Below are 20,098 nucleotides of genomic sequence, written 5' to 3'. Positions count from 1 at the left end.
ACGAGGAGCAGAAGGACGCACCGAAGGCTTGTTCCCTCGAAAAGCAGTCAAAGCGGCGATGCAAGCGCCGCCCCAAATCCCGCCTCGACAGAAATAGCGATCACACAGACCTAGCGCTGGAGTAGGGCGAACCGCTGCCGGACAACGGCAATCCGGATTATCAAACCGAACAAACAAATTCTATCAAGGATAATGGTCCGGACGACATAACGCCGGACAGGCACCCGGAGCAGCAGAATGCCCGTAAAAGGCTTGTTTCCACCGCGAGGAGTCTGAAAAAGCAGAAGCAAAGGCTCAAGGCTGTGCAAGACACACTCCAAATGAGATGGAGTGAAATACTCAACACAGCAGCGATGTACGGCGACAATCGCCCCTCCAAGAACCCAAAGCGGAAGCTGCTACCTGAATTGGATGAGGAGGCCTCACACCCCCCACAACCAAATATCAAAGAAGCCATCTGGTCAGATAGACGACCCCTCTATCAACACAGAGCGACATATAACGCCACCCACAATACAACACGCGACCCATGCGAGGGCTCGCACCCAAAGGACGGTGCAACAAGATCCATCTATGGACCACGCAAGCGCGCCCCAGCATATAATGCGACATAACAAACATCCGAACAACGCGGTACATCCAGCTACAGGGGTGCCGCACATCCCCTATGTTTCACCGATGAGGTGCTGGACCATGAATTTACAGAGGGATTCAAACCCGTAAATATAGAGACATACGACGGAAAAACAGACCCTAGGGTCTGGATTGAGGACTACATCCTTCATATCCATATGGCTCGAGGAGATTATCTCCACGCCATCAAGTACTTACCCCTCAAGCTCAAAGAGACAGCTCGTCACTGGCTTAAAGGCCTCCCCGAAAGCTCCATTGGAAGTTGGGAAGAGCACGAAGACGCCTTTCGGGCAAATTTTCAAGGGACTTATGTCCGACCTCCGGATGCGGATGATTTGAGTCATATAACTCAACAGCCCGAAGAGTCAGCCCGAAAGCTTTGGAACAGGTTTCTTACTAAAAAGAACTAGATTGTCGACTGTCCGGACACCGAAGCCTTGGCGGCTTTCAAGCATAGCGTCCGTGACGAATGGCTCGCCAGACACCTCGGCCAAAATAAACCGAGAATGATGGCCGCACTAACAAACCTCATGACCCGCTTTTGCGCGGGTAAGGACAGCTGGCTAGCCAGATGCAGCACCAGCGACCCCAGTACATCTGAAGTTAGAGATGGAAATGGGAAATCATGGCGCAACAGCAATAACAAACACTGGATTAAAGAAGACAGCACGAAGGGCACGACAGTAAATGCCGGATTCAAAAGCTCTCGGCCATGTCAAAAGCCGCCCCCTAAAGGGTCCAGGGATGAACTGTCCAGCCTCAACAAAATTCTGGACCAAGTATGTCAGATCCATAGTACCCCTGGTAAACCTGCTAATCATACCCACCGAGAATGTTGGGTCTTCAAGCAGTCCGGCAAGCTCAACGTCGTACACAAGGGGGAGGATACACCAAGTGAAGACGAGGATGAGCCTCCCAAGCAAGACATGGGGGAATAAAAGAAATTTCCACCAGAAGTCAAAACAGTAAACTTCTTACACGTTATCAAGGGGAAAAACAACGCGGCACTCCCAGGAAAATATACCCAAGTGCCAGTCACCGCGAAGTCCTGCCACTGGTCGTCTCAACTGATCACTTTCGACCATCGCGATTACTCAGCAAGTATCCGACATGCGGGATGGGCTGCCCTGGTATTAGACCCAGTAATCGACGGATATCATTTCACACAAGTCTTGATGGACGGTGGCAGCAGCCTAAACCTAATATATTAGGATACAATCCGCGGGATGGGTTTGGACCCAACACAAATTCGCCATAGCAATACTACCTTTAAAGGAGTAACGCCAGGCCCAGGGGCTTGTTGTACGGGCTCCCTCCTACTACAAGTTATATTCGGCTCCCCCGATAACTTCCGTCGCGAGCATTTAACTTTCCACATCGCTCCGTTTCAAAGTGGCTATCAAGCACTGCTCGGACGCAAAGCTTTCACTCGCTTTAATGCAATACCACACTACGCCTCCCTCACACTCAAGATGCCTGGTCCATGTGGCATCATTTCAGTGCACGGAAATATCAAGCGATCTCTGCGCACCAAAGAGAGTGAGGCTGCCTTGGCAGCCGCACACTAAAGGCGCCCGGACCAGCGAAAGAATCAAATAGGTCATCAAGACCTCAGACACAACTAATCAAGTCCGGCGCCGCTACTTATACCGAATAAATGGTCACACCCCTATTTGTCAATACAAGGGGCTCAACGCGCGCAGACAAGTGGCAATTTCTTCTCATCTTGAATTATACATGGTTTCTTTAAAAAACAATCTTTTTGCATGACAACTTTTTCACCTAAATTCCTCTCTTTTACAGACGATCATCGTCTTACACCCGTCCAGGATATGGCAGAATGGAGACAAATGCGCAGATGTGCAGCAGGGACCCGCTCCAAGGATTCTTTTTAGATTAAGACCCTGTGTAAACCTTTTTTACTGTCTCTTGTTGATACATATCCACCGTGGAGAAGGATGCTGACGTCTTCGCATGTGGCCACGCGAGAACAATGCACGTACCTAGACATAAGGGGCTTCTTACCAAGGCCATTATTTAGGCCCGGTTTATACCACTAAGACCGAATACCTTAGGTAGTGTTTGGCGTCGCGAGTTTGGCCTTATATGCATCAACTCCGAATCATTGTCTTTGGTCAAATGTTGGGTTTGCCTGGCTCCTGTGTTTTGGTGCCTTATGTTCCGCTTTACCGGCTAAGGTAGCACCAGGAGAACTACTGCGATTGTGCCCTGGTTCATCCAGACGAGCACCTCAGTAGAGAAAGCCAAAAACTGACTGTCATGATATAGCGTGAGACTGGTCAACCACTTGATGACCTGTGGGAATGTTAGAATTCCTCCGCCTTAACGAAGGGCCGTTTTCCGGCCAGGCATGTACGCACCCCGGGATCGGGAGAGTGCGGAGCCACCAGGGGCTATCTAGTAGCCCCACTGTCAAACTCCTATGGCTAAGTGAAAGTGCTAAAGCATTATAGTCCGGTTGCCTCACTCGCTCCGCTATCACCTCCTTAATAGGACCAAGACGTTGGGTTAAGTGTGAACGCATGTTTTTGAGAGCACCTCCGCATTATATGCATGGGGGTTGAAGCTGACGACTGCAATCTTTCAGGTTATGCACATGTATACATAAACGGCCGCCCAGGAGGCATCATATTACTTTCAGGCATAAGTATAAAAATAGCCTTATAAAAATTTATAAAAGCATTTCGCTTACAATGAGATTACATATCACCCAAACATAATATTTTTTGAGCACTGGGTCTCTATCAAACGAGCACCCTCAAGAACTTCTTCAAAGTAGTGCTCAGAAGCCCTTTGACCTATGGCCGAATCCCGCGCTGTAACACTGGTAGCATCCATCTCCGCCCAGTATGCTTTAACACGGGCAAAGGCCATCCGTGCGCCCTCTATGCATGCCGACCTCTCCATTGCATTAATGCGTGGCACCATGTTAAGGAAATGCTGCACCAAGCTGAAATAGCTATTCAGTTTTGACCTTTCCGGCCATAGCTGATCCACAACAGACCTCATGGAGAGTCCGGACAACCTATTCAGTTCGGCCCATTTGGCTAATTGGTCAGTCAATGAAAGCGGACGCTCGGGAGAATGGAATTGTCTCTAAAACAGCTGGTCTACTTCACGGTCTATCTGACCCTGGAAATACATGGCCGCATCGGCAGCGCTCGCCGCCAAATCCATATATACATCCTCCGAACTCCACAGCCGATCCAAAGGGGCATACCGTGGATCTCCGAACTTCCTCCGCAACATAAAGGATTTCCCAGCTACAATATCCCCGGCTTCCCGCAGCTCTTCCTTCTTTTCCCTCATAGCAGAGCGGAGGTCCTTTCTCGTCGCAGCAGCCTTCTCAAGGTCTGATGCCTTCGCTTGGTTTTCCTTTTCAAGAACCCGGCAATGGTCGGCAGCGGCTTTTAATTCTATGGCCATCTTGGCCATCTTGTCTCAGCTCTCGCCATGTGCGGCCTTCTCGGCTTGCAACTCTTCGGCCGCCTTCAAAGTAGCCGCATTACCCAACCTCGCTTGTTCCTTGGCTCGAGCAAGTTCTGCCCGCAAGGCTTCCACAGTGGTAGCTCCATCTGCAGTCACAACATATTAAAGATACTGGCATCATGCGGCTCTTCCTATGTGGCGTCTACCAGATAATGAAACTTACCCTGTGCCTCGTCAAGCCTTTTGTTAACAAGCTCGATGTCGGCGTCTGCCGCATCCAACTGCCGTTCTAAATGGGCAAACTCGCTAGTATGGCTAGCCACCGGAGCTTCCATCACCTGCACATAGAGGTAGTATGGTTATTACCTGGGAATATGATCCTCTATTCGTCGTCATTTCTGACAACAACCAGAGTCTCAGGGGCTACTATCTACACAGGGCACACCTAGCATGTGCAGGACTATCATACATTCTTTTACGTACCTCAAAGCCTGTCAGTGGACTCATAAAAGCTTCATGCAATCCGCTTTCGGTGGACGATATTCTCTCCATCACCATATTCATCAGCACACGGTGTTCATCTAAGATGGCCGCTCGCCCCACCAACTCCCTTAGAACATCCGATCGCACACTAGACGGTGCCGAACTCCTTTGTCTGCTCTCTTCGGGAGCCGGACACAAGGAGCTTCAGGGGTCAATGGGATTATCTTTTGGCCTCACCGGACTCGGAGAGGGCCTCCGCGACGACACTTCGGGGTCGCCCGCTTCCGGAGCGGAGGAGTCCGGAGGAGGCATTTCGCTCTCCATCATCTCTAGTAGAAGATCCCCCGAAGACGAGCTCATTTGAGAGGGACTAAGGCCCAAACTGCAAAGATATATGCGGTGGTTATTTTCTCAGAAGAAAAAGATGGCATATCTGTACTATTAAAGTATTTCGGGTCACTTACGACTCGCGGGAGAATTGATCCCCTCGCGGACTTTGTGCGGCAATAGCGCCCCCCAAGGTATGACCCTCTGTGGGAGACTTCTTCTCCAGTTTGGAAGCTTCGGCTTCCGAATCCCCGGGCGCAGTCCTTTTCCTCATCTTGCCGTCTTCCTTCATGGATACGCTCGCTCCCTCGGTTAGAATGGGAAGTGTTGGGGGCCCGCATCCGCCCGTATTATCCTCCATAGTATCTTCCTTCAAGGGCTCCGAGCAAGGTGCGGTCTGGAGCATCTTTTCCAGTACCGGATTTTCCAAACCCTCAGGAAGGGGGGCCGAACACCGAATCAACTTCGCCTTTGTTAGCCAGTCCTGGTCAAAAAGCAAACTCTCAGAAATAGCTTCATAGAAAAGGAGAGATAATATGTTTGGCCGGAAGATGCCTTACCTATTCGGCGGCGTGGTTACTAATCAAGCCCACGTCCTCGGTGATTTCCGGACACTCCACCTGAGGTCCGAAGAATGACTTGTACATCTCCTCATGCGTCAGGCCGAGAAAATTTTGAATGACACACGGTCCCTCGGGATTGAACTCCCACAGGCGAAGAGGCCGACGTTTGCAAGGCTGGACTTGACGAACCAGCATAACTTGTATTACCGCAACTAAACTGAAATATCCATTGAAGAGATCTTGAATGCGGCTTTGCAGTATCGGCACGTCCTTGGCTGGACCCCAGCTCAGACCTCTGCTGATCCATGACATCAGTTGTGGTGGAGGGCCCGAGCGGAAAACAATGGTGGCCGCCCACTTGGCACTTCTAGGAGCCGTGATGTAGAATCACTCATGTTGCCACAGTTCAGACACCTCTGGGATGGAACCTTTGGGCCACGGAGCTCCCGTCATCTTGCGTATTGAGGCACCTCCACACGCTGCATGTTGCCCCTCGATCATCTTCGGCTTTACTTCAAAGGTCTTGAGCCATAGGCCAAAGTGAGGGGTAACCCGGAGGAAGGCCTCGCACACGACAATAAATATCGTAATATGAAGAAAGGAGTCCGGACCTAGATCATGGAAGTCAAGCCCATAGTAAAACATCAAACCCCTGACAAAAGGATCCAGAGCAAGGCCTAGACCTCGGAGGAAGTGGGAGACGAACACGACGTTCTAGTTGGGTTCGAGGGTGGGGACGGCCTGCCCTCGGGGAGGCAGCCGATGCAAAATCTCGGCGGTCAGATATCTGGCCTCCCTCAACTTTTTGATGTCTTCTTCCGTGACGGAGTAAGGCACCCATCGGCCTTCAAGGCTAGATCCAGACATGACTGAAGGTTCGGAGCACCTGACCTGAACTTTGGGCGTTTGAGCTTGAGGTGGGGGAAGGATTCGATTAAGCACGGGAGGGAAAAATAAAAGCCTTGTCCCTTTATAAAGAGGGTGAATATCAAGCGTCCTCTCCGTGTCCGTTTGGACTTGCCTATAATCTAGGAGTCCTAGAAGTGGTTGGGTTACCCACGCCCGTATTGATGAGAATCCCGAAATAAGGGGAAATGATCTCTGCTTTAACAAGACGTGCCAAGGAAACCTCCTCGCATGACGCGCTGAGGTGGGATAATAAAACGACTCAGATAAAGGCTTGGCCGTGGTGTGTCACACTACGAAATACGTCAGCAGATTAGATTTGTGTAAATGTTATTCTCTCTATGGCATTATGTGGAAACTTATTTTGCAGAGCCGGACACTATCTTTGTGTTAAAAATCTTCTATGAAGTGCTTGGAGGAGGAACCCGCCTTGCAATGTCGAAGACAATCTGCGCGCCAGACTCGTCGTCATTGAAGCCTGGTTCAGGGCCTACTGAGGGAGTCCTGGATTAGGGGCTGTTCGGATAGCTGGACTATACCTTCAGCCGGACTCCTGGACTATGAAGATACAAGGTTGAAGATTTCGTCCCACGATACGGATATGCAGATCTCCTACCATTGTAACCGACTATGTGTAACCCTAACCCTCTCCGCTGTCTATATAAACCGGAGGGTTTTAGTCCGTAGGACAATATTAACAACATACAATCATACCATAGGCTAGCTTCTAGGGTTTAGCCTCTCCGATCTCGTGGTAGATCTACTCTTATACTACTCATATCATCAATATTAATCAAGCAGGACGTAGGGTTTTACGTCCATCGAGAGGGCCCGAACCTGGGTAAAACTTCGTGTCCCTTGCCTCCAGTTACCATCCGGCCTAGACGCACAGTTTGGGACCCCCTACCCGAGATCCGCCGGTTTTGACACCGACAAGGGGTTATAGGGTTTTTATCTTTTTTCAATCTTAAATCTGCCGGCGATCGCCAAATTTTAACACAAATAATATAATCTCTCCAGCCCATCTTTGTATTCTGTAATGCTTGTACTTGCAACTGCATATGAATGAAAAAGACGAATCATGTCGGTAACTCGTGCATGTGTATATCCATCCGGAGGCAAAGTTCCTCTTTAATAGAATAAACGAGTTTTCCCTGGCAGGATATCCTACGGGTACCCTCTTTGTCTGGAGGAGAACTTCATCTTCCGGGGAACAGACAGAGGGGTCAACCCCCTGCCAACCCCTTTTTCCCAAAGGCCACTACAACCACCCTGACTGAAGCAGCGTTCGAGTCATGGATGGGAGCACCTAAGTTTCAAAGAGGGAGGCAAGGTTTTCTTATGCAAAGTTGTAGCTTTACAGAATACTAATGGACAAGAGGTGAACTTATCTGTTTGGCTTGCCGGGGATCACCGTGCCATGCAATCTTCTTGTCCTTTGTCGAAGCCAGGTTCACGGCAAGAACCTGCAACTCCATGTAGATGAGAATGAATGAAGCATGCAATCTTATCTATATGCATATGCGAATGCTCATGAAGTTCTTATGCAATTATCTGGGTGTGCTTGTGCATGCATGCAATCTTAGTTGGGGGCCCCCTACAACGCTTCTTTATTTTCTCTTGCACGGGGTCATTGCCTCGGCTTGTACAAGGGGTTACATGCAACTTCGGAAATGCCATGTACAATGGGTGGCTGCCGGGCAGGGCCCGCCAGCCTCTGCGCCTTAAGGGTAGAACTTACAGAGATGCCCAATGTTCCATGAGTTTTGCAATGGTGTGCCATCTCCGGTCTCCATATGGACTATGCTCGGTCTGGAGACTCGTACTACCTGGTAAGGGCCTTCCCACTTTGGTGATAACTTGTGTGTACCCTTGGCGGACTGAACGCGCCTAAGGACAAGGTCACCTTCCTCAAAACACCGGGCATGAACCCTGCGATTGTGGTAGGGACGGAGGGCTTGCTGATAGCATGTAGCACGCGTAGCGGCCCGGAGACGGTTCTCCTCGAGCAGCACAGCGTCGTCACGTCGGTGCTGATCTTGTGCTACTTCATCATAGGCAAGTACCTGAGGAAACCCGTAAATGAGTTCCGTGGGGATAACTGCTTCTGCCTCGTAGACTAGGGAGAAGGGAGTCTGCCTGGTAGCTCGATTAGGTGTCATTCGGAGGGACCAGAGAACTACCGGCAGCTCCTCGATCCACCGTCTATTGTGCTTCTGCCGTGTATTGAAAGTCCTTGTCTTGAGTCCATGAAGCACTTCAGTGTTCCCCACTATAAAAAAGACACATCCGTGACATTTTGGGCCGAATGAAAAAAATTATGTCATACATATGACACTTCTATGATGATAATTGTGACAAAACCCGGTATCATCATAGATGTGGTGGGCTCCTACTTCTATGACAAAAAATAATGACAGAAAATGGGCTTTTCGTCCTGGGCGGGCTGGAGATGTAGCTGCATGACATTCTTTGGGCCGTCCATGACGGAAAAAACCGTGGTAGAAGCGAGGGCGAGGAAAATTTCGGGGAGTTCCCGGTTACGGTGGGAGGTCGGGGGCCGAGCTATGCGCGTTTCTCTCGTACACGTACGCGCGTGTGTGCGAGGCGTTGGCTCTAACTGAACCCGAGCGAGGCATTGGGCTCTAACTGAACCCGAGCGATTGCACTGTAGGCTACGCGTTACTGAACCCAAGCGATTGCACTGTAGGCTACACGTTACTGAACCCGAGCGATCGATCGATGGCTGTTAACTGAACCCGATCGAGCGATTCCTTCGCTACTGCTGCTAACTGAAGCCGGTCGATGCTGCCTCTGGGATGAACAGTGAGCGTTGCCGCGGGTTTGGATGAACAGTGAGCGGTGGCATTGCCTCTGGATGAACACGACCCCGTGGTGTGGTGGAGGGCTGGATGAATAGTAGACGGTGGAGGGGTGCCCGTGGAGGGGTGGTTGAACAGGACCCCGTGGTGTGGAGGGCTGGATGAACAGTAGACGGTGGAGGGGTGGTTGAACAGTAGCCGATGGAGTAGCACGCAGTGGAGGCTGGATGAACAGGAGCCCGTGGAGGCTGGAGGAGGTCGATGGTAGCCCGTGGAGGCTGGAGGAGGTCGACGGTGGAGATGAACAGTATCCCGTGGAGTCCCGTTTTGCGGTATGCCACACCCCTCTCGATGAACAGGACCCCCATTTCGACCGTAGGAGGTACGTTTCGTCCGTTTTGCGGTACGCCACACCCCTCCCGATCAACAGGACCCTCGTTTCGACCGTAGGAGGTCCGTTTCCTTCGTTTTGCGGTACGCCACACCCCTCCTGATCAACAGGACCCCTGTTTCGACCGTAGGAGGTCTGTTTCTTCCATTGTGTGGTACGCCAGGCCTCGTTTCCATCGCCTGTTCTGTCCAAGCCCTTCCGATGAACACGACCATGCATTCCGTTCTGACCCAGCCGGTTGGCTCCCACGCGTTCCATTGCCTCCCGATGAACACGACGCATTCTATTGCCTCCCGATGAACACGATGCATTCCGTTGCCTCCCCATGAACACGACACATTCTGTTGCCTCCCCATGAACACGACGATGACGTTGTTTCTTCGTTCCGAGCCAGCCATGTACACAAGCCCTGGCCGTACGTATGCGCGAGTAGGCGTTCGAGACCCCGCCTGTATGTACACATACGTGGCCATATTTTATTTCTTGCACCGTGGCCGATGTACGTACGTGTACATGCTACGTGCACGCCTCTACTACGACACGTGCGCGCCTCTACATCCACCAGTATATATGTACGTACACGTTCGCGACCAAAATGGCAACGCTATGTACGCTTCAACCAGGTGGGTCCCAACTGTCAGGCGCTTCCTTGCCTGCGAAGATGTAGCTAGTGGGTCCCAGCAATCAGGGGGGCAAATCATTTTTTTGCCCGGACGCACTTCCTTGTGTGCGAAGATGTAGCTGGTGGGTCCCAGCAGTCAGGAGGAAATGTTTTTTTCGCGAAATACAGTGGCCCATCCGGTGGGTCCCAACTGTCAGGTGGAGGAATAATTATTTTGCGCGTAATAAGGTGGCACTTCCTTGCTGCGGCCATGGACCCAGCTGTCAGCCTCTCCATGTATAGTCCATGTCCGATGGAAGCCATTCCTTGACCACGTTGACCACGCCGCGTCGAGAGCACCAGGGCGATGGACGACGGCGAGGCCTAGGAAGGTGACGATGCGGAGCCAGGAAATACGTGGCAGTGGATGCCCATGCGTAGAGGAGTATGAGGGTTCACTCGTTCGGCTGCGGTGTGAGGCTGCCGTCGCCGCAGAATAACAGCGGGTGTGGGTGCGTAGAGGGATGGCATGGCTAGCGGTGGGGGTAGTAGGGGGTGGTGAGGCCTCCGCGGCATCACAGCCGGCCACGGGCGGCAGGAGGAGGCAGCATGACCGGCGCTGCTTTGGGCGGCTGGAGCAAGAAGACCAAAGGTTGAAGAAGCACTACGGCCGTTGGCTGGACATCGTACAGTCACTGGAGCTAGAATCGTTCATATATTGACTAAAGTTGACAAAGTCCTCCGTCCCAGTCAACTTAGTAGGCCCACAAGTCAGCCTCCCACCAAGGTGAGTCCTAGCTAGCAGGGGGTATTCATTTTTTTGTGCGTAATAAGGAGGCACTTCCGGTGGGTCCGAGCTGACAGCGGGTGGAATGTTTTTTCGCAAAATACGGCGGCCCCTCCAGTGGCTCCCAGCAGTCAGGGGGAAACGTTTTTTTCGTGAAATACTGGTGGCCCGTCCAGTGGGTCCCTACTGTCAGGTGGAGGAATAATTATTTTCATCATAATAAGGAGGCACTTCCTTGCGGCTGCCGTGGACCCAGCTGTCAGCCTCTCCACATACAGTACTCTTCCGATGGAAGTCGGTCGTTGACCACATTGACCATGCCGCGCCGAGAGCGCCACGGCGGTGGACGACGATGAGGCCTAGGAAGGGGACGACGCGGAGCCGGGGAAGACGCGGCAGTGGAAGCCCGCGCGGAGAGGAGTATGAGGGTTCACCGGTTCGGCTGCGGTGTGAGGCTGCCGTCGCCGCAGAATAACAGGGGGTGTGGGTGAGTAGAGGGATGCCCTGGCCAGCGGTGGGAGTAGTAGGGGGCGCTGAGGCCTGTGGGGCAGCACAACCGGCCACGGGAGGTGGGAGTAGGTGGTCCCGTCGGTGCTGCTTTGGCGGCTGGAGCAAGAAGATCGGAGATTGAAGAAACACGACGGTCGTTGGATTGTCATCCAACGGTTACGTCTGCTAGAATCGTTTGTTGACGTATATAATAACTAAAAAAATCTTGCATACGCGTCAACTAAACAGGCCCACAAGTCAGACCACTCCCTCTTTTTTTTAATAATTTATATATAGCTCATGGCATCTTCTTATGCAATTTATTGCAGTCGTTTTTTTAGTTGGCCAGGGCCAATTTCACATATTTCTGTGGGTTCCAAACTAATTTTAGTACCGAAATGTTGAGCCAGATTTAATGTACTTTGAAGATATATTTAAATTACGTTAATGCCCAGTGAAATAGGAATCTGAAAATGTGAAAAAATTCAGAAATTATAAAGTAATTGCCAATTTGTCATTTGTTTTTATATTTACAACCCATTTCATATTACTTTCAAGATTTGCAGGCGTCTTGAAAGAGTTGCAGGCCATCAGGGCGTAGAAAAATAAGTAGGTCTGGATTGGGTATTCTTCAGAAAAAATAAACAGGGCTCATTTTCACAAAGAATAAATAGCTGGGCTGGTCACATGGTGCACATAAAATATAAGCCTGGGCTAGACAGGCCACAGGCCAGTTCAAACCCTGCTTCGTCTCCACAATACCAAACAAAAAAATAACTGCTCGAGTAGCTATAGCCTAGGTGTCAGCCGATCTTGTGATGTTCTCTTGTCTATTGACTATATACGCTCACAATGTCGTGGGTCCCAGATGTCAGGAAAACACTAGGAGGAAGCATTTTATTTTTCCATACGCTGACGTGGTGGGCCCCTACTGTCATCCTCTCCATGTAATTCTGCCGATTCTTGTTGTTTGTTGACCATGTTGACAACGCGAGAGGGCAGCGCAGCAGCGAGCGCACCAAAGCACGCGGAGGACGTCGGCGTTAACGATTTAGGAGACGATGGGGCGGTGATGCGTGCGCTGAGGCGCAACCAGCCGTGGGAGGCAGAAGCAGGCGGCCCCGCTGGCGCTAGTTTGGTTTTGGCGGCTGGAGGAAGAAAGGACTGAAGAAACAAGAGAGACTGTAAAAGAAACAGGAGTACTTAACAACCTTAACTGAAACCACCAGGGGCACATAACAACCAAAGCTGCAAGGACTATGAGTACTTATACAGGTTCAACCGTACAAAGCACGCCTCGAACAGTGCTACTTTGCCTATAGTTAACCAAGGGTGAGGCCGCCAAGCCCCAGGACAAGGCCCAGGCGCCACCCTGCGCATCCACAACCTTCTGAAAGCGGCTTCATCTCGCAACATGGTCAATAAACAGGATATTCGCTTTAGATGGAAGGGCCATGGAAAAGCAAGAACATAATCTTCTGTCCTATTCTCCAAGATGGAAGGGCCTTCATTATTTGAGACCACCCATGAATAAGTATCTTTTCACCTCCAAGGGGAATTGAGTAGGTCAACATAAACATCATGTTGTGACCAAGTGCAAGTCTGACCCGACCATGGTCAGGCATTTGTATAGGAACAATAGAACTCGGCAGTTCCTATTTCAAGAAGATCACAGCTATAAAACTGTGTATAAGAAATAGTTTATGAACAACATATATAACAGAAAACAGCTCGTACCATAAGTTTCTCGACACAGTTGGACCTGTTCAACGAGTGTAGCAGTGGCACACATATCACACGTGGCCTTCCACCATTGAAACGCCCCACAAGGACCTCAAGACGATCAATAAAGTGTAGGAACTTGTGGATGTCGATCCAGTCAACTTCAGTGCCATTAGAAACAGCTGAGTTATTATAGAGTAACAAACGAGCAGACTGATTAACTCTAAAAAGACGCACACATGCCACCAAATATAAGAAAATATTAGTTAGAAGTAGCATCTTCGTGAGAGATTCGTTGCTACTTCTAAAGGTAAATTGTGATTAGTTAGACATAATAGGTGGATTAAGAAGTAATCGAGGCAACAAGCAAGAACCACATACAAAACTAACATGGATGAACAATTGGAACAACGTCGGGGTGGAAGATCACACTGAAGATGAGACCAGGTTGTGCTATTTACGTCAACATTCGTGCGCCAACTTTCAGTCTATAACACTTGAGAAAGTTTATCCAAGTTCGGCCATAAAAAAGCAGCGATCTTCTTGGTTCATGAACCCAACTCGGAACTTATATCCATGGCTTGTCTTCACTGTGACCATTAAACTAGTGTATTCAGTTATGGCAAGGCCGAGCATCTTGAGTACATGTGTTCTGGCAGAGCAAATAATACACTGCAGGAAAAATAATATGAGAACAAAGCATGTTCAAAAAACCCCCACCCTCCCGGATAGAAAAGAGGATTCTAGGAACATACTATGCGCATTTCAAAATGATGTGTTACAATGAGAAGGAGCAAGTGTGGCGTCTCGCCGAGGGCGCAGAAACCTGTAGGGTACTCACACTTTGGGCACTGCAAATGAAACACACTAGATTTAGTAGGAAGAAAAATGCATCAACGGCGGTGGCTGCCATCCTAGCATTACCTACGACCAAGGGACATGGATTTATCGGGGATGGATGAAGAATTCGTACCTAGTTCTCCATGAGAAAACCCTATGCAATTGCCGATGGGGGGTTTTCTCTAAACAAGCAAACGAGGGAGAAGGGGATTCAGGCCCAGTGAAATATTGCCGCTTCGTCCGTCCAGCTTACTGCTAAAGCTGGAAAGGGGGGTTGTGATTTGATGGCTCATTGGGCATTACTGCAGCGCTATGACCGGGGTGTGTCTACTATGAAGTTGTGCACTCTAATTTGTGCATATGGCACGTGGACCCCGTAGCCGGTTGCCCCACATATCAGCGAAAGGAAGTAGAAAGACATGAGTAACTAGTTACACATAAATATATTTTTTGACAGAGAGATACTCCCTCTGTAAAGAAATATACAAATCTTTTATATCATAGGCTCACCTTGCCAAGAAATATACTCCCTCTGCAATGCACGGGCATTATGGGGGTTAAGCTTTTTTATGGGGGTTCAGCTGAGAATATAATAATCAGATAGGCTCACGGTTCATGACTTTGGGCCGCAGGCCAACCATGCATGTTTGGGGGCCCATGTGTTCTACCTGAGCGCTTTTCATATTGCAAGCAATCGGTAAGGCGCTGGTTTTAGATGCTGTCACAAGGCGAATACACAAAATTGAATAAAGCACGGCAGCTGTTGGAATGAAATAGAACGACAATTCCTAACCAGCAATCAGAGTTGCAATTCTATCAACGATATACCATGTGATAAATAATATTGTCCTACTACATATACACACAGGACACTTGTTTCACCATGCCAGATTATTACATCAAAATCTCCCGAAGGATAGATCAATTCGGCAGTTGCGTGCTGCTACTGAAGAATTTCAAAGTTACTTTGGACCAGCTCTCCTTGCCGAGAAAGTTCGATTTTGACATCATCCCCTACCGCAAGATATGATTTAGATTTGAACCTTGACCATCCTTTAGCATCAATCATCATGCGACCATCCTTTGTACCTATGTTATATTGAGCAGGTTCATTCACACCAAGGCTGCGCATGGTAAGAGAAACTTGGCCGCGGTCGCCCGGATTGTTGAACGACTCCCTCATTGCTCTAGGAATTCTCTGTTTGCAAACAAGAAGACATACCCAAACAGTTAGATCAACACAGTGAATCATGTGAAACAACATGGAAAGAAAAAAGAACGAAGCACTTGGGCGGCCAATGCTTACCAAGAAGGTGGGCATGTCGGTTTTTGTAAGGACTTTGGTATATGAAGTGCGAACTGCAGCCCAGTCTGTTGCCGGTGCAACTGCACGGGTCGGAGCAGATGCAAGTGCAATTGTTGGTGCAGGTGCCGAAGCCGCTTCTGCTGCCGGAGATGGTGCTCCTTGTAGAGCTGGTGCCGGTGTCGGAGCAGGTGCCGGTGTCGATGCCCGATCCTCTGGTAGATCAGACTGATCCGCTGACGCGGTCGGTGCCCAATCCTCAGCAGGATTAAACTGAGCTGCTGCCACTGTCAGTGCTAGAGCAACTGTCGGTGCTTGATCTGTGCAAGACAGCGGCGATTGTGTCTGGTCTGCTATGATCAGCTTTCTAACTTGACTAGGATCCGTGACCGTGATCCAGTCTTTTTCTTCATTTCTTTTAAACACGAGAAGGACTAATTGTGGCATATTTGTTAAACCAAACTACAGTTCATCATAGGGATTCACCTTGTACTCAGACAACAGACTGATCCAATTTTTTCCAGTAATATAAGTGCTGGACAGTGCCTTCGTTACTGACAAGACATAAGAAGTGAAACCTGCAAAAATAGCCATCGTAGACCAAACCAAACGGTTTATTCTATGATGAATGTCACATGGCCAAACCTGCATCGTAAAATTGCAGGAAAAGAAAGAAAACATGACATTAAATCAATAAGATTTAGACAGTAAATCAATAAGATTTACTTGATGTGACACGAGTGAATCCTTACCAGGAAATCACTATGTTGAAGTACTAAACAGAAGATTGATCGTCCAACTACGCGTGGCATGCAGGGGCCCCGCCTACTCCCACAAGCAGGACAGTCCAAAGGTCGTGAAAAATCATATGGACCGAACATCCATGGGACTGGAAATCCTGGTGGGTGCGATAAAGCCTGCAATGCATACAGATATTGGAGTGTAACCATAATTGATAAACCGTCCTCACAAAAAATATGATCTAGATACTTCAAAATATACAGACTGAATTGAGTGGACAGACATTAACGTAGACCGTTCCCAGGACTGACCACACACCAAAATCGGCAGTACTAACAAACAATACAGGGTTCACAAACATAAATCAAGTAATGAACAATAGTACTTACTACAGACAAGCAAAGTTGCACTAACTAAACTCTGCAGACTATTTCTTGCCACCGACCTACGGGATGAACCCTGCATAACTGACTAGGCCATGGGCTTCGTGTGAGATGTCTACATGCACCATAACCATCTTGTCAACCTTGGAGAAGCTAACAGAGTGGTCTTTCCACTCATAAACATGATGATGAAGACATGTCGCATCAGATTTGTTGGGAAGCTTTACAAGAACCACACCCTTCGTAATCGAAGGCACAGCCAGGAAATTGTTGTGGTCAAGTACCGCCTCGAGAACACGCCTAATAACAATGCTACAGGCAAACACTGGTTCAGGACACGTGGCGACAAGGACACAGCAGCTAGATAGTTCAGTAGTAGAACTCATCATCAGGTCTTCCAGGTCACACGGCATGACTTTGAGAACTTCATCTCCACCGCGAACCTGGTTCTAATTCAAACAGAAACCTTATTTTATTACTACCTCCGTTCATAAATATAAGATGATTTTTGATATTATACTCCATATATGACTACATATACGCACAAAAATGAGTCAAAAAGACACTAGGACATGTATTAAGTCACATTTTAGTATTAGGTACATCCGTATCTAGACAAATCTAAGACAAGAAATTTGGGACAGAGGGAGTAGTTGAAAGTAATCTATAAGAAATCAGTGTCAACCTCTCGCATGTTTTGGTCAAAAGAGGAATTTAGAACCATCATTTGGCACACTAAAATCACATGCAAGATCACCAGAAAGTTGTACTACCAGTACTAGTACTGCGTGTTAGATGAAAAAACATGATCAAGATCGAGAAAAAGATTGTCAACAAGAGAGATTACCTAGACTTGCTTAATGAGGGATCCTGGAGAGGGGGCCTTGGACAAGGCGATGGCTTTGAGCTTGTCTGCGGTAGTCTCGGTAGGGTGCTTGTGCTTCTTCATACCATGAGTCTCGACGGTTTTGGCCAGAGCCATAGACATCATGTCGGCCGGTGCTCCGGCGTCCATCCAAGAGAGGAAGCTGAGAGAGAAGAGTGAAAGGAGGAACAAGATGAGGGAGAAGTGAAGCGAGTGGGGGTTTTCTTCAAAAGAGGAAGCTGAGAGAGAAGACTGAAATGATGGTTGCTTCGTCCGTCCAACTTACTGCTGGAAAGGAGGGGGTTTTGTGATTTGACGGCTCATTGGGCATTACTGCGGCGGTTCGATCGGGGTAGTCTACCGTCACTCTACTACGGAGTAATTTAGTGCATGGCTGGTGGACCCAGGTGCTGGCTGTCCCACACGTCGGTGAAAGTGAGTAATTTAGTGCATGGCTGGAGGAGGATCCGCATGGTAGAGCGTGTACAATGTTTTTCTGAAGAAAAAAATGATTACAGCAAGCGTTTCCACTCTTACGACGGAGGAGTGCGAAACACGGCAGCCACTTGAACATACACAGTGCTCCTACTACTAGGCATGTGCAGTGGTTCATACGTTTGTACTACACAATCTTGTTGCTAGTGTAGTAAGATATGACGATAACAAATAATGTTGTGCGCATGTCAACTACTCCTATATGTAACATAGTACCGCTTTTTTGACTGTCCGGCCGAGAATGAACGGTGAGATCAATGTTAACATAACTATGTCCACAGCGTACGGAGAGTACGGTGCTACAGTACTCCATGAAACATGAACCATATGAAGCACGAATAGTGTTAGGCAGGGTGTATGAAGGGTGCACGGGATGGGAGAAAAAGTTCCCTTCTGGACCCACTTTTGGGTGTTTGGCAGAGTGCATGAAGGGTGCATGTGTCCACACTAGTAGGTTGACAAAAATACACAAAGAGGAAACAACTATATCGAGATGAGAATGCAACCAAACACACCCACACGCTTTGTGCTACAGTGACTGATCTGCACCGCCTGAGTTTGATCCAACGGTCATGTTGCGCTGAGACATGGACATGCCAATGCAGAGGGCGCCTAAACACCACCGAGGCGCACGACATTGGTGATGCAGGGTGCAACTGCCCGCTCCCGGTCGATGGGAGCCAGTGTCAGGCGCCTCACCTCGGACTCCGTGATCTGCTGCGCCGTCATGGCACCAGGTAGAAGCAATGGGGAGAGGAAGCAAAGGGGGCGAAACGGCTGAAAGGCAATGCAATCTACGGGAAGGCGGAGGGAGCGGGGAATCTTTTGGTTTTCACCATGGTAAAACACCAATCGACGACTTCTCACATCAGGGAGCAGTGGGTTTTTACAGGAGGAGTCATCGTGACTAATTGCTGCCGCGCCTGCTCCCGTCAATCAAAAAATTAAAAATCCTGCTGCACCTGCTCCCGTCAATCAAAAAATTAAAAATCCTGCCGCACACAAACACCAAAGCAACGCCGCGGGGAAATTTAAATTTACCTGTCGGCAAGTAGATAAAAAAGGGGTGAAAAAACAAATGCGGCGGTGGCCTACCTAATCGGTCGAACTAGCCGAACTAGCTAGCCACTGTGCTTCACTAATGTACTCGGCGGGAAAGGTGGTCTTTTGTGATTTGACGACTCATTTACTTGCTTCGGCACTACGACCGAGGAGGACCCAGAAAACGCGTGGTAGGGCGTCCCACGTCAGGAAGAATATATGCATGCACCACCCGGGAGGACCCCGAAACCGCGCGGTAGGGTGTGCCACATCTCGGCACGGAGGAAAAATGTGCGTGTAAAAATATACTGTATCAGACGTAGTACCTATGGTTCGACCTCGGGACCCAGCCAGTCGGTCGAAACACCCCACTAGCCACACAGCTTCATCTTGCAAACGTGGCACGGAGGATAGATGTGGTTAGCTCCGTCTTGACCAGCCACAACGTCTCTTGTTCTAGCCGATTCTTCTATTTTCCAAGATTTTTTTAGTTGTCATAACACCACGGCAAGCTAGCACCGCTCTTCGTGTGTGCCCGTGCAAAGGTTAGACGATGGAGAGAAGAGAGATTGAGATCGCAGACCTGGGACCCACCAGTAAGTGAGACAACGGTCATGCACGTGTTGACGAGGCACTCCTTCTTCTCTAATCAATGCAAGTACTGTATAAAATCAAGTTATGGGACAAATCCAACAACCGTTCGTTTTTTCAGGCTATCGACTTACGCTTTGTAGTCCAGGTTGCCAGTTCGAATCTCATCTTTTCGATTTGTTAGTTTTAGGTCCAAATTTGATTAATGACAACTGGGACCCCCGTGTGTTGTTCTGATATTTCAGTGTAGGATGGTTTTTTTAAACAAACACTTTGCGCGATTAGACAAGTAACGACACGAGTTACATGTTTTTTGCAAGTTTACGAACAAAAATGATAGCAGCATAGAATATCACATCAACCCCGCAGCTTAGATATTATGGTGATACGAGTTTTTACACCGTTGGAAGTGAGATCCAATGGCTTGGGAGTAGTCTTTGTAATTATGCGCAATTTCCAAACTCTCCGAAGGTTTTTTTTGCAAATAAAACATTCAGGCCTCGTGTGTGTCGCTGCATCTTCGATCCAACGGCTCCCCGGTGCTCATAATCAGTGATCAGATGGCACATGCGTAGTACTTGTACTTTCTACGCATTTCCCAAACTCTATCAGCCGTATATTGCAAAAACATTCAAACCTCCTACTGTGGGCCGTTAGATCTCAGT

This window comes from Triticum dicoccoides, chromosome 5A, assembly GCF_002162155.2.
Source record: "Triticum dicoccoides isolate Atlit2015 ecotype Zavitan chromosome 5A, WEW_v2.0, whole genome shotgun sequence".
In the NCBI taxonomy this organism is placed as follows: Eukaryota; Viridiplantae; Streptophyta; class Magnoliopsida; order Poales; family Poaceae; genus Triticum; species Triticum dicoccoides.
Note: the sequence above shows the minus strand (reverse complement) of the source record.